This window comes from Pituophis catenifer, unplaced genomic scaffold, assembly GCF_029215685.1.
Source record: "Pituophis catenifer annectens isolate HBS135680 unplaced genomic scaffold, rPitCat1.0.hap2 SCAF_1, whole genome shotgun sequence".
Lineage (NCBI taxonomy): Eukaryota > Metazoa > Chordata > Lepidosauria > Squamata > Colubridae > Pituophis > Pituophis catenifer.
In genome coordinates this window covers 205,996,142-206,010,511 of record NW_027256881.1, presented here as the reverse complement: position 1 = coordinate 206,010,511, position 14,370 = coordinate 205,996,142, and positions in this window count along the sequence as shown.

Sequence of the window (14,370 nt, the reverse complement as noted above, 5' to 3'; positions counted from 1 at the left end):
AAGATATATGCCTCAATCTTTTAGCACCCAGCTGGAGAAAAGCATTTTTTAAAACTAATGTTAATATTATTGTCGTTGGTTTTAGTGTCATACAGATGTTTGGACTGGATTTGGCATTTTTATCCAGTGATTTACAAGGATCTGGGATAGGCAGATATTGTTGTCTAATGGTGGTAAGACTCATCATTACAGGATGTAAGCTGTTCCAAGTAAAGCTGCCTTTTGCAATTGACTGATGGTTTTGTCAATGCTGATGGTGTTTAAATTGTGCTACAGTTATGGTAGGATTGTATTCAAGGTGGTATTTAGTACTGGTATTATTAATGGGCTTGAAAATAAGAGCATCTTATAATCATTGGTGTATTAATTAATTAATTAATTAATTAATTAATTAATTTTATTTAACTTATATGCCACCCTATCTCCAACAGACTCAGGGCGGCTCACAACAATAAAATCCACAATAACCACAGTACAAAGTTAAAATACCTAATTAAACCAGATAAAACCCATATAAAACCCCATCAGTCCAGGCTGGGGGACTTGAATAACCAAGTTTTTAATTCATGGTGGAAAGTGCGAAGGTCAGGGGCCAGCCGGAGCCCCAAGGGGAGTTGATTCCAGAGGGTGGGCGTGCCCACAGAGAAGGCTCTACCCCTGGGGACCGCCAGCCGACATCGTCTAGCCGACAGCACCCTGAGCAGGCCCTCCCTATGGGCGTGGACCGGGCGATGGGAAGTTGTTGCTGGCTGCAGGTGGTCCGCCAAATATCCTGGCCCTAAGCCACATAGGGCTTTATAGGTCATCACCAACACCTTGAATCTCACCCGGAGGGCAACCGGCAACCAATACAAGTTGCGCAGGAGAGGTGTTACATGGGATTAATACTGTGTTTTTAAGTTATTGAAAGATTGATTGATCATGTGCCATCAGGTCATTTTCTACACTTAACAAGCACATAAATTAACCTGGCCCCCGGGATCTGGCATCCCAACCTGGCCCTTCAGTTCACCCAACAGCGCACCCACAGTTGCGGTAATCAAGTGGGTAATCCTTCTTGCTGCTCTTTTTCTCTTTCCTTCCATGTTTCCCGAATTCAAGAGATGTTTATGCAGAACGGGGCCCAAATATGATAATTTGAACCTAGGCATTTGTGCCTCAAGTGAGAATTCTAGGTCTTTTTGATGATCCATTTGTTTTGCTGTCTACCCATGGGACTCTTGAGAGTCTTCTCCAACACCAGAGTTCAAAAATACTAACCTTCTTTCTATCCTGCTTCTTCAAAGCCCAATTATAGAATGTGACAGGGAAAATCATTACCTGCACAATTCTGATCTTTTGTACAGAGAACATAGCAAGTGGGTTTCTTTTCCAAGCCCTTCATTGGCATCCTACCAAGTGCTAGTCTGTGTTGTACTTCTTGACTGATGCTCCCTTTACTGTTGGTAGTTGATCCTAAAAGGCATGAGCTAGCCGCCACTTCAATAACTTCATTGTCAGTTCTGGTTTTGTCAAGTTTGGTTTTCTTTATGTTTAATCTAAGTTCCGTTTTTCCCCTGGGCTCCTTGACTTTCATTATTAAAGCTTCCCAATCCTTTGCCTTTTGAGTGATGAAAATAGTATTGTCAGAATAGTGTAGGTTATTGATGTTTCTTCCTCTACTTTTAACACATGTTCATCTTATTCCAGCCTTCTCCTCAATATATATTCAGTATAGTCTCACTCCTTTTGCCATTGTGAAATCAGTCTGTTTTGACATATTCTGTCTGGATATTAGCTTCCTGACTTGTGGTAGGTTTCATATGAAGACAACGAAATCTTCTGGGATTCCCATTTTTCTACTTGTTGACATGGTCAACATCATTGAAGGTATTTCTATAGTTAATGAAACATATATTGACTTATTTTTTTAGTATTCTTTGGCTTTTTCAATTATTCTGCATGACTTATCAATAATGGCTCTTTTTCCTCAGCCTTTTCTGTAACATCTGGCCTCTCCCTTTCCATATAAGGAACTAATCTATTTTGCATGATTCTAAACATTATTTTACTAGTGTGTTTTCCTTCTTAGTTTTTCTAGTTTTGGCATTCCAGCCAACCACAAGCAGCACTCTTCTTTGCACGTTCTGAACTTGATCATAAAACTAATTCTCCTCTCTTCCTCTTCCTCCTCCTCCTCCTCCTCCTCCTCCGCATCAGGGCTTGAAGCATTAATTTGGATAACTACCATATTAAAGAGGTCTCCATGAAGTCTAACTGATATTATTCATCAATTGCATTGTACCCAAACACTGTATGATCTTTGCTGTAACCTTCTTGACTATGAAAACAATGCTGTTCCTTCTGTGTTTTTCACATTTTGAGAGGTATAGTAATCAGTGTGATCATTTGACTGAAAATGTCCAATTCCAGTCCATTTTACCGATCTTGAAGATGTCAATTAATTTCATCTTTCACTGTGTTGGATTGACTTTTGGGAATTAAAAAATAATAATCTGTAAGCCATCCTGCAAGGGCACTGCTCCATAAATGATGGCTTGATTTGTAAAGCCTTGCTTCCAATTTCACTGTATTTTCCCTTTAAATGCAAACTTTACTTCGAAGCACCAATCTGTTCTTTTCACTTTCTCCCACATTCAACCTTTTCTGCTTCTTCCTAGCTTTACCAGAGCCAAACAAAGCAGCATTCTCAGTTATCCCAACTCTCCACAGAGCAGCGAGGATGCTCACAGCAGACTCTGCCTGAAATTCAAAATACACATTGTAGAAAGGAACATTACAGAAACAGTCTCCACATGCATGGAGGGAGGAGATGCAATCCATTTTTAAAATTGGGAATTTATGTAGGAAAAGCATGGCATCTCACCCGACCACTCAGCAGCTGCTCACCCCTTTCCAAAGCTATATGGCACAGAACTAATTTGTTGATTTTTCCTAGAGTTAAAATTCTAGATGCAGATTGGGTCAAAGAGATTGTGTATTCTTTCATATGACATATATAATGCATTTGAAGTAGGGTGTACATGTGTGATAATTATAGACTGCGCCCACTTTCTTTTGAAATTTCAACTTCAGAAGATGCACGGATTATAAGATTTTGGTAGATTCAGAGGGATGTTCTGTGCCACAATACTAATCCTTACCTTCCAAATCCAATATTAATTCAGCTTTCTAAGTTACAATACTATCTGCTCCATTCTAGCTCTGTGTATCAACATCCTTCTATATTCAGGAGTGATTTAGCTCCAAATTCCAGATGCTGAGCATAAGCAATAGGAAAGGGCATGCAACCTTGGTTTGTTAGCCCCAGGAGGCATCAACAAACCACAGCTAGCAGGAGAATGTTGGAATAGACAACAATGTGTGACTTCACAGAAAACAGAGTACTGGAATCCCAAAGGCCTAGTCAAACATTCCCACCCCTCCCCACAGTATTTATGTAGGCAAAGACCCCCAAAGATCAATTCCTACTTTCAATTCATTTCCCCATCAGGTTTTTCTCCACAGATTCTTCTTGCTTCTCCCCACTTCTAATTATATCTAATGTTGTTCCTGAAAAAGATGTATAATATTACCATTTCAGTTTCACTCAGTATTTGCTCACAGTCATGAAACTTAGCAGTTCCTATCAGCTATCCAGCTTGTAAGAGTTTTTTCCATCCATCAGTCTTCATCTGCTTCTCTTCCAAATGTAAGCTGGCTGGAAATCGTCTTCTTAGGAAATCTTTTTCCAGATGCCAACTCTTTCCACCACTTTGCCAAGTTTCTGTCTGCATTACCGTCAACCCAGCCCCAGTTGATGGTGTCCCCTGCTGCTGCCGCTGCTTCCCCCTCCCACCTATACTAGGAGCAAAGTGGCAGCTGCTTTCCCTTCTTTTCAAGCCTGGTGAAAAAATTACGACAGCTTTATAGTTCTTCCTGTCACTTGGGCTAGAAGGAGAAGTTTGGCAGAATACTTAGTCAATGTATTCTCATTGACTTAGTCAATGTCAAAAACAAACAAGCAAACAAACAGCATTTCACTGTTTTAGTACTGAGCATGCTAGAAAGAAGGTAGGCAGCCCATATCAAAAGGCATTAAGGCAAAAAACATAAATCAGGCATGGAAGTGAATCTACTCCACCAACCTATTGAAACAGGAACATTTATGTAAGAAAGACGAGGTGAAGTACACTGGATTGCCTTGCTTGTACCAACAAAGGGGAAAAACACACTTTTGATATAGAATAAGAGATCCCATCCCATCAGGCTAGAAGCCATTGGTGGGATTCAAAAATATTTACTACCGGTTCTGTGGGCATGGCTTGGTAGGAATGGCATGGCATGGCTTGGTGGGAGTGGCTTGGTGGGCCTGGCAGGGGAAGGATACTGTAAAATCTCCATTCTCTCCCCACTCCAGGGGAAGGATACTGCAAAATCCCTATTTCCTCCCTATCAGCTGGGACTCAGGAGGCAGAGAATAGATGGAGGTGGGGCCAGTCAGAGGTGGTATTTACTGGTTCTCCAAACTACTCAAAATTTCCACTACTGGTTCTCCAGAACTGGTCAGAACCTGCTGAATACCACCAGACTGAAGATAATATCATGTATTTCTGCGCTCCCCAATTGCTTGGTGGTTATCTTGTTACAGAGCAAGCAGAAAGAGAAGGAGCTCTAAATCTGTCCATTAAAGTAATCTCTACTCAACTAACACTTCACCCCAGTTTAAAGACACTGAAGTTTAAAATCCTGATAGCTGGACAATTAGTAATCAGCAATACTACTACAAGGTAATACTCAACAATTCTCATATTTTTTTACACTTTACACTGGAAAACACACCTATTCAATTTTTTTTACTGTTCAACTCTCATTCCTATGAAGCACAAATTGAATCTTGGAGAGTCAGATTTGGTCTCCTGGATAAAAAAGAAAACAGAAAGCCAACTAAATTCTATAGGAAAATCAGTAGATGCTTCCTTGGCTTGTATTGATGGTGTAACAGCTACCAACTAGTAGAAGATCTTCTGACTTCATCTAGGTTTTGAAAAGTAGAATGAAAACAGCAACAAATAAAACTTACGTTGGCAAGTGAATTCAATCTTGCCTACCAATTAATACACAAGTGGGATACTGGGTTGGTGGCTTTGCTTCCTCGTTTAAAATGAGCCATTTTAAAAATTTAGAGCTTTTTTAAAGAGTTTTTATGACATCTATTCTTTTACATTTCTGTGAATTGATCTGTAAGACCATCTGGCATAAAAGTGCTGGAATTAAATAAATATTAAATGAATCAAGGCAAAATGGGAAAAAAAAAGTTGAGAAGACAGCGGGAAAAAAACTAAAAGAAAGTTAAGTGTCATTCCCTGTTCTGGTCTGATGGGGCAGCGGTGATCCAAAAATACACAACAATCTAAAATATCCCATGATAGATTCTGTATCATCCGTGGGTTTTTTTTCCTTCTAAGATGTCTGGAATGACCCTGTCTATATATTCCACAATACAAAATACAGCCATCTTTTTAATCATTTCCTCTTATGTTGAAATGCCTGACCAGTTGTTAATCTGATTTAAAAATCTTGAAGAAAACATGAGGGCAGTTAAAAGTTGACACTAGAATATGTCCTCTTTGGGGAATACTATTGTTATTTTTGCCACCCCGTTCACCCCAAATGGAAATGACATAAAGCATGCATGAGCCTATCACAATCAGACTAAGTGTCTATAAAGGCCACATGCTAATCTGACATACCGACAAAGTATTCTCTCCCATTTCCAGTCCAAATGAAAATGAGAGCCCAATAAATATACAGTCCTTTCCTGCAACCTGGGTGCAGGCCCAGTCAACATGTGCAGGAGACTGGAATGATAGAGCTGATTGGGCGATACTTCCTTTCAGCAGGCAACAGATCTTGATACTTACTTGTGTGCTTTTTCCTGCAGTATTTAAAAACGTTCTTGAAAGTAGAATGATTATACTGAAGCAAGAGTAGAACCAATCTAAATCACTTCATATTTTTTTAAAAAAACCTAAAAAGCAATTGGGGCTTCTGGGAGCAGTAGTTAAGCATCCTCCAGATGTTTCTCACTAAGAAAGAAAAAGGGGAAAGGGGAAAAAGGGGAAAAAGAGGAAGAAAGAGAGGGGGGAGGGAGGGAAGGAAGGAAGGAAGGAAGGAAGGAAGGAAGGAAGGAAGGAAGGAAGGAAGGAAGGAAGGAAATATTTTATAAGGAGCTTTATATCCTGCATTAGATGGAAAGAATGCTGTGTCTGTCTTCATATAAATTATTCTGATGACTATATGTGACAACACATCAATCATCAATACTTTCCTACTTTCTCATATATTAGTTAGATGAATTATATCAGGACAAGCAAGAGTCTGCAGTAAGTTATATATCATTGAGAACTAAATCCATGTGCATAAACACACCGAAAAGTTCTATGTTGAAACTCGGATGCAAGGTATAGTTAAATTACATTTTGAACCTGATACCCCTCAACTCTTGCAAATGAATGATAGCCATTGCATTTAATAGCATTGTTATTTAGACTCTGCCACTTGTTTTTGAAGACAAAACCAAAAGAAAAAAAAAGGAGATCTTGCAGTATTATATTGTGTATTAATAGCAGCCTTTCTTCAGCTTTGCATGCTTTTTGTGCTATCAAGATTTTTAAGCAATTAGTTTGCCGATGTCGCTAAATAAAAGGCATTCACTCCTTAAGCCGGAACCATACCTGTTAACCATCTCAACGCTTTCTAGCTTTAAAGCTGAGCTTGATGTGCACAGCATGCTCAAAAACTGTACTCACAGTTCAAATGAGCTGGATTACAGACCATGACCACTGAGACCCTCACATGACAAAGCCTTTGTGTAATTAATATGCAGGGTAAAATGCTCCCTGGACGGCTGCTAAAGCGATTTAAATCATGCACATAAAAAATGTAATCACAAATTTAGCATGGTGGACATTGTAGTCACACTGTGCTTGATTGCATAGAAGGTTCCAAGTGTGTTTTAAATGTCCTTTAAGATTGAGATTAGGACTTGTACTTACAAGATGCATATTAATCTAAAACTCAACATTTTTCAGTGTGGGATCACAGTGGGAGAACATTATGGGCAATAGAGGTTCATTCTAATCCCAGTAGGTAATTACACTTTGAAATAATATTCTTTAATTAAATCTTGTTTGCAGTTGATTGATTTAAACACTAAATCTAAAAACCTAAATTTGAGTTTTTATCAATTTTTGATGCTTATTGCACAGAACTTCAGCTTTAATTGATGTTTCTGAAGTTTTTAAAGCCTTTGTCAGCCATATCCTGACTGAATTTATTACAATTAAATTCCCACTTCCCCCTTTCCTTCTTCGATACAGCAGTCAACTTGCATATATAACTACTAATTTCATATATTTGGAAATCAGTGATATGTACATATAAACCATAAGAATACAGATATTTTATATGGGATATTTTATATAATATTATTGAAAACCTTTTGTTTTATTCAAAGCAGGATTCAGGTCAGAGGCAAATATTAGGATTTAGATAGCCGCACTACCTGAAATGTTGGTCCAAAATTTCCTAACTGTATGAACACATATATAACAGAATAACAAAGTTGGAAGGGACCTTTGAGGTCTTCTAGTCAACCCCCTGTTCAAGCAGGAGAGTCTATACTATTCCAGACAAATGGCTGTCCAGTATCTTCTTAAAAGCCTCCAGTGATAGAGCTTCCACAACTTCTGGAGGCAAATTGTTCCACTGTTTAATTGTTCTCACTGTCAGGAAATATCTCCTTAGTTCTTAATAGCTTCTCTCCTTGATTAGTTTCCATTCATTGTTCTTGTCTTGCCTTCAAGTGATTTGGATCTTTTCAGAATGTATTCTTCTGTCCCAGATCCTACTTTGGAAAAAGCCAGCCAACGAGACCAGATGCCAGATTTTCAGTTTATCTCCTGCTAAATTGTTTTGCAAATTTAAAAAGCAGAAACCTTGGCAACGTGATTGATCCTCATTACATGACTTATCTCTAGTTGAATACCCCTTTTCAGAAACAAACACTACAATAACATTTTTATTAATCTCATTCATCAATTTATTAGAAATTCAATATAGCATTTCTCAGATGAGATGAAACCAATGCTAGAGATGGATATGGAGATCATAAGCTGCATCTGGCCCCTGAACCTCATTTTTGCATTTTTGGAGCCACTTCTAATTATAATTGACAAAAATATATATGGTTTCCTGCCACTTAGAACTGAGAAATATACAACAAATATTAATTTTATAAATTTTTATTATAGTTCAAAAAAAACAAAAACCCAAAAACAAATGTATAATAGTTTTTCTATCATGGTGTAACATCACCAAAATATCCATGTATATATACACCAATAATCAGAAAGTAAAAATAGAAACTATTCACATATTCTTATATACAAATTTATATTTCCAATACTTATTGATTACCATAATTATACCATCATCTATAATTATAATCCAACATTATCCTTTATCTCTCTCCCATCGTTTCTGGATCTAATCATACCACATGTTCCAACTACTATAAAAATCTGAGTCTCTTTTACCCTTGATCAGTTTTATAAGTCTGTCGGACTCCACATATTCCATGATTTTATAAATTATTTTTGAGTCCGTTGGTAAGTCCTCATTCTTCCGTTCTTGTGTGAATGCCAGTCTCCCTGCAGTGATTATGTGCAGCATCAGATACCATTTAATCAATCCAATATTTGCGGGTCTAACCCCCAACAAAAAGGTTTCAGGTTTCAGTTCCACTCTACAGTGTGTAATTTCAAGCAACCATCGTTGAGAAATATACAACAAATATTCAATATGACATAAAATACACATAACTTCTAAAATTCCCGTATCACCTCAACTCAGGGGAAAAACTCAGAAAATCCTGACTCTAGCAACATTGCATTATCAGCCTGTCCCTGACACCTGCCAGATGTTGCATTGTCTACTCTTTTTTAAAATTACCCACTCTTGAATAAGATGCCCATATTGCCTCCTGACACTAAGTTTTAGTATCAACAGTTTGCAAATGAACTAAAAACAAAACCACTGGTAATTCAAGAGGAATCCATCCAGCACTCCCAAATTTTAATAATTTCCACACACAAGCCAAATGTTTTTGTCTCTTCCCATATATATATATTTATCCTCCTGCTGGGCTACGTTGTTGGATGTGAGTTTCTTATAAGAGAAAGAGGATGAAAAAAGGTAAAGTATGGCTTCATGACTCACGTAGTTGAAGGAAGTCTTCTTTGACATGCAAAGGCTTGACAGAATCCCTCTGCTTTTATTTTCAAATCTTTTCAAGGTGCCTTCTGCTCAGATACTACTATGTGAACAAAATCTTCTCTAGATGTTGCCTCTTTTGTGGAACATTCTTACTTCTCAAGGGTAGTTGGTGCTTTCTTTCAAACAGGTCCAAGTTGAAACTTTTTTTTTTTGCCTATCTAAGAATCTTAAATTGGTCAATCTTTTTTCTTTGCACTTTTAGGCTGCACAAAAGATTGCATTTATCCTTTTACTGCAATTACAGTTATTTTCGTAATTTATTGTTCAGCATCCTGATAGTTTTTGATGAAAGGTGGTTTATAAATATTGCAATAAACAAAATGTCACTAAGAAGAGAATGTCAGGGGTGGGGGGTGCCATTTTCAACAGCAGCCCCAAGATCCCCATAATGTGAACAGCCTCTTCAGAAATATAGTTTGAGCCTTCCTAATTTACAGGAAGCCAAAAATGAAAAACAATGGCAATGTGGCAAATAAAAAACAAGTATAAATATGAAGACTGGCTCCACTTAATATTTACATTGGAATTCTAAATATATTTCAGATATCTGAAACAGATCAAACAGCCTTTATTTTCCTGGTTGGTCACTGGGGCAGACTGGCATTTAGCAATTATGGGGGGACAGATTAGTTTGGTTTGCATTTTAAAATTAACTTAGCAAATTTTGCATTTTTGGACCAGTACAGAAGAAATTCAAATTTCACAGATTCACACTTACTCCATGCTAAATTGTGTGATATTCTTGATTCAGGGTTATGTTTGGAATACCTCAAATTCAACTGATGTCCATCTCCAGATGAGTTACTCTGCTATTTCATAAACCATTTAATAGAGCTTAACTTTTACTTGGCAGTTTTGAGGAGCATTGCAGAGAACTACCAAAAGTAAAGGGAAAGGTTTGTTCAGTAAGCCAAACTCTACTTGTGGTTTTTAAGATCTAAATCCCAGTTTTTAAAACTGGTTTAAATTTTAAAAATTATACTGCAACTACACCATTATTTCTCTTTCCCTTTGTGTTCCCACAAAGTGGATTCACGTGCCGTGCAAACTATGGTGTAATCTGTTTATGTTGGAGTTTTGGCTGAGGACTCGGTGATGGTTAGACAAACCCTGATTTAAGGAAATGAATGAATCAGGATTATTTCTGAGTCTATTCTCAGTTCTAACAATGACTTCTTTCCAGTAACAGTTCCTTACAATACTGAAAATCATTTCTCCATTAAGCATGCAGAGCATTGCTTAACACTCTACGTAATGAGTGTAACCCCAGCTCCTATGTGCCTGAAGCTCCCAGGCATGCACATCATCGTTGCTAGATGTGGGCGACTGCATTTTATCCTCCTCTATTTTAGAAGATTTTCAATTTGTCACATGAGAGCTTAGCTACAGAAAAAGAATAACAGTGTGATTCAGAGTGCAGCCCTGTCACTTTCAGAAAGGAGCCCAATGGATAGGTAGGTAAACCAGGTGATCTGGCAGGTCAAGTAATTTCACAAATCGTTGCAAATTTAGACACGATCCTTGAAATAGGCATCTACATAGCCTGTCCGTTCACAGATGACAATTTTATAACCAAAACCTTGAGCATGCTGTCCTGAACACTCTCAGCTGAACTCTTCATATATAATTTTGCACAATTTACATTGCAAATCATATAAGCAGGAGAAGGAACAGGATAGGTTTAGCTCAAGATACCACCGTTCCGTACAGTGCAATTTTATGAGGGGAATGAGTATACATATATGTGCTGTATGCATCTCTGTGTGAGTGTGTGTATATTGTGGTAAATTCAGTTCATGATTCTATACATTTAATAACAGAAAAAATCACTTCTTATCCCAGCTGCATTTGTCATTTCATAGAAAAACAAGGTAGCATGTGGAATGTTTTATTAAGATGACTGGGCTGTTGAGAGAAATGATTAAGTCACTATAAGAGCAGAGACAGACCACAAGACCTCATTCATTGTAGCACCAATATTAATCACATACATAATATAGGTGCCTTGTTATAAGCCACATTCCCTTAAAATATATATTACATATCCTAGGGGCAAACAATAGCACAACAGACATGAAATAAATCCCTCAAAAGCAATGGTAGCCAGATGAAAATCATTTATATTCTGGCAGATTAATGTACTTACTACATAGGCATAATAGATGACAATATTTACAACAATATCAGAGAGAACTATAGAAAATTAAACCACACTAATCAACATTCTCTAAAGCAGGATTTAAAGTCTCTTCTTCGTTTTGTAGCATTGTCAAAATGTCGTGCCAACAAGTAATATTCTTCTTGCAATTGAGTTGGGAATCTTTGTGGAGTGAGTGTTATTTTTAATAGGTATGTGCTGTTAAAATTAAAGCAAATGCTTTGGGTGGGAATGAGGGAAGACACTTTTCCAAAGCATCTTTGCAACATTACATATATCCCAGAAAAGAAAAAAAATAATGTTGTGGGAAAGGGGTTTAAGAAAAACTATGTTATATGTTAAGCAAATTCCAGTGGCTTTAAAAAAACAATCCATTCTTCAGAGATTCAGAGTTACTCCATCAAACTAAGACTGATAAGGTCTTAGATCTATGGAGAGCAAACCGATTCAGACAGACGAGAAACAGGTTAATCAAGAGTAAAAAGTTTCACTTATTCAGTCATCTAGCCATAGGACTAAATCTAGATGTCAGCTGCTGGATTGAAATTGATAGGAGTAAAAATCATAATACACATTTTCTGTAGATTCAGTAGAAAGTATGTCTGAAAGAGAATGGCAATCCAGCACTCTTATAGTCCCTAGTACAACTTCACAGGGACCACAGGATATATCAGATTTCCACATTCAAGGATAAAATGTCCTCAAAATTGGAACTCTGACAATAGTTCCTTCTTCAACCACTCTCACTTTCTTCCAAGCATAACCTGACATTTTCCATAGCAGGAAGAACTCAAAGGGATCGTGTCATAAATTGGGCAGGGATAGATTCAGAAGGACCTTGTATCTGAGGTATCCCAAGTCTTTACCTACAAAATTGGAGGATATTTATAATAGCCCTTCACTGATCTGACACAGTAGTATATATTGGCTGATGGGAGGCAGTGGAAAGAATGGAAAAATCTCCCCATCTGAAGGTTGAAGACTCCATAATTGGAAGTGAAGATTCCCTTATTAAAAACTGAATTGCTTTGTCCATGGAAAGAGACATAATAGATATGACTGAACACAATAGAATGAGTGAAAGTTTCCTCTCTTTCTTGTAGGTGCAAGAACTGCAACCAACTATCTCAGGCCTCTCTTGTGCAGAAGTTTCAAACTTTAAAGACTGGGAAAAGAACACCAAAAAATATTTTTATTTAAAAAAAATACTGGGGAAAGTTTGGAAATTAAGCTCTCAGGCTAGCATATATTTTTATAGAGTATGATTTCTGTGTTCTGTTGAACATGATTTTTCTGCACAGATATTATTTTGGTTGTTTTGGTATTCTGATCAGTAGTAAAGCTTTAGATGTTAACTCTGTCTTCGGCTGTTTCTGAAGACAGAGTTGAGTTTCAGCAACTTTTTGTTGGAATTCAGATTCACTGTTTGAATCCTGTTTTTCTTTTAACTCTTAAGCCTATCTCAGGCTTAAGTCCTATCTTATTTTCACTTCTTATATTAAATGCAGCACCATAATTTTACCCCACTCCTGTTTTATACTAACTAGGCAAGCAGCAGTAAAAATGAAATGGAAAATGGAGATTGATGGCTCAGTTGAATGATGCAATACGTAGATCATCAATGAAGAACCTTTTCAAATTTCTCTAGCTTGCTGCCAAAGTTGGTGGAAGAAACCCTGAGCATCACCCAATGGAGTTAGGGATAGTTGACCCATCCCTGTCATAGATTTATTTATTTATTTAGCATTATCACATGTCATACATGGACTAGCAATATATATTAACCTTTCACCTAGATTAATAAAACACAATAAAATATAAATGTTAAAAAGATCTATGTTCAAATACCAATGTCTAGGCCTGTCATAGATATTTAATGGGATGTCCCAGTCTATAGCTGATCAGATACGGCCCCTGCCATTGTATTATTCTTAATAGTGCCCTTTGATTGCACTAACTCGTTTTTTCCCATGGGCAAAACTAGCCTTTGTCATCTACGCTATGTAAGTTCAAGGGTTAACTTCTGCAGAAATCCTGCTTATATAAATTACACATATTCATTTTGATTCTCTTTCAAGATCTGTAAACTACTTCCACTTTCATATTTAAAAAGAGAAGTTTATAGTTCAGTAAAGGTGTTGGCAACATTTTCAGAAATTTTTCAGGTTGATACAGACACCCAAATTTAAAAAAAAAACTTTTTTTTTTAATGGCCAGAATCTCACAATTTGGCAAATACTTCATGATTTGATGATCTTGCAAGATTTTTGCTATGTGTGTTTATGTGTGCTGACCCACTCACTCACACACACATGTACCAGTAAGAGAGTTTATTAATGTTCCCCAGCAATTCCCCTCACCCAGCCTCAGAACAATCCAGCCACAAGCAGGCCAAGGTTAGTCCACAAGACAATGGCCAATAGTCCATAAAACAATGGAAAGTTGCTCCAACAAATAAGTCCACCAAACAAACTTAATCCACCAGGTCAAACTGAAATACACCCACAAGAGCTCACTTGGCAAGAGAAGTTCAAAGTCTCCAAAATCCAGCAGGAAGCATGAGGAACAAACACACACAGCCAGAAACCAAACATATTGTTCCCAGCAATGCCTCCCTCTGCCTGCAGTGATAAATAGCTTTCTGCTGCAGCCCATCAAGATGGGTGAGGCCTTCTCCCAAGTAATCTAGCAGATCTCTGTTGCTCTTGTCTTTTCTGTGCCCTGCATGCTCTCAGATCCACCACGGAAGGCAGCTCCTCCTCCTTCTCTTCACTGATCATCCGCCCTGCAAGTTGTCCCCAGCCAAAGCGAAAAGCAAATCTCTTTTATCCAGCTGTTCAGAGTCATTAATTAACCCAGTTCCTGCTGTGCCAGGAATGAGCTCATCCTCCAGG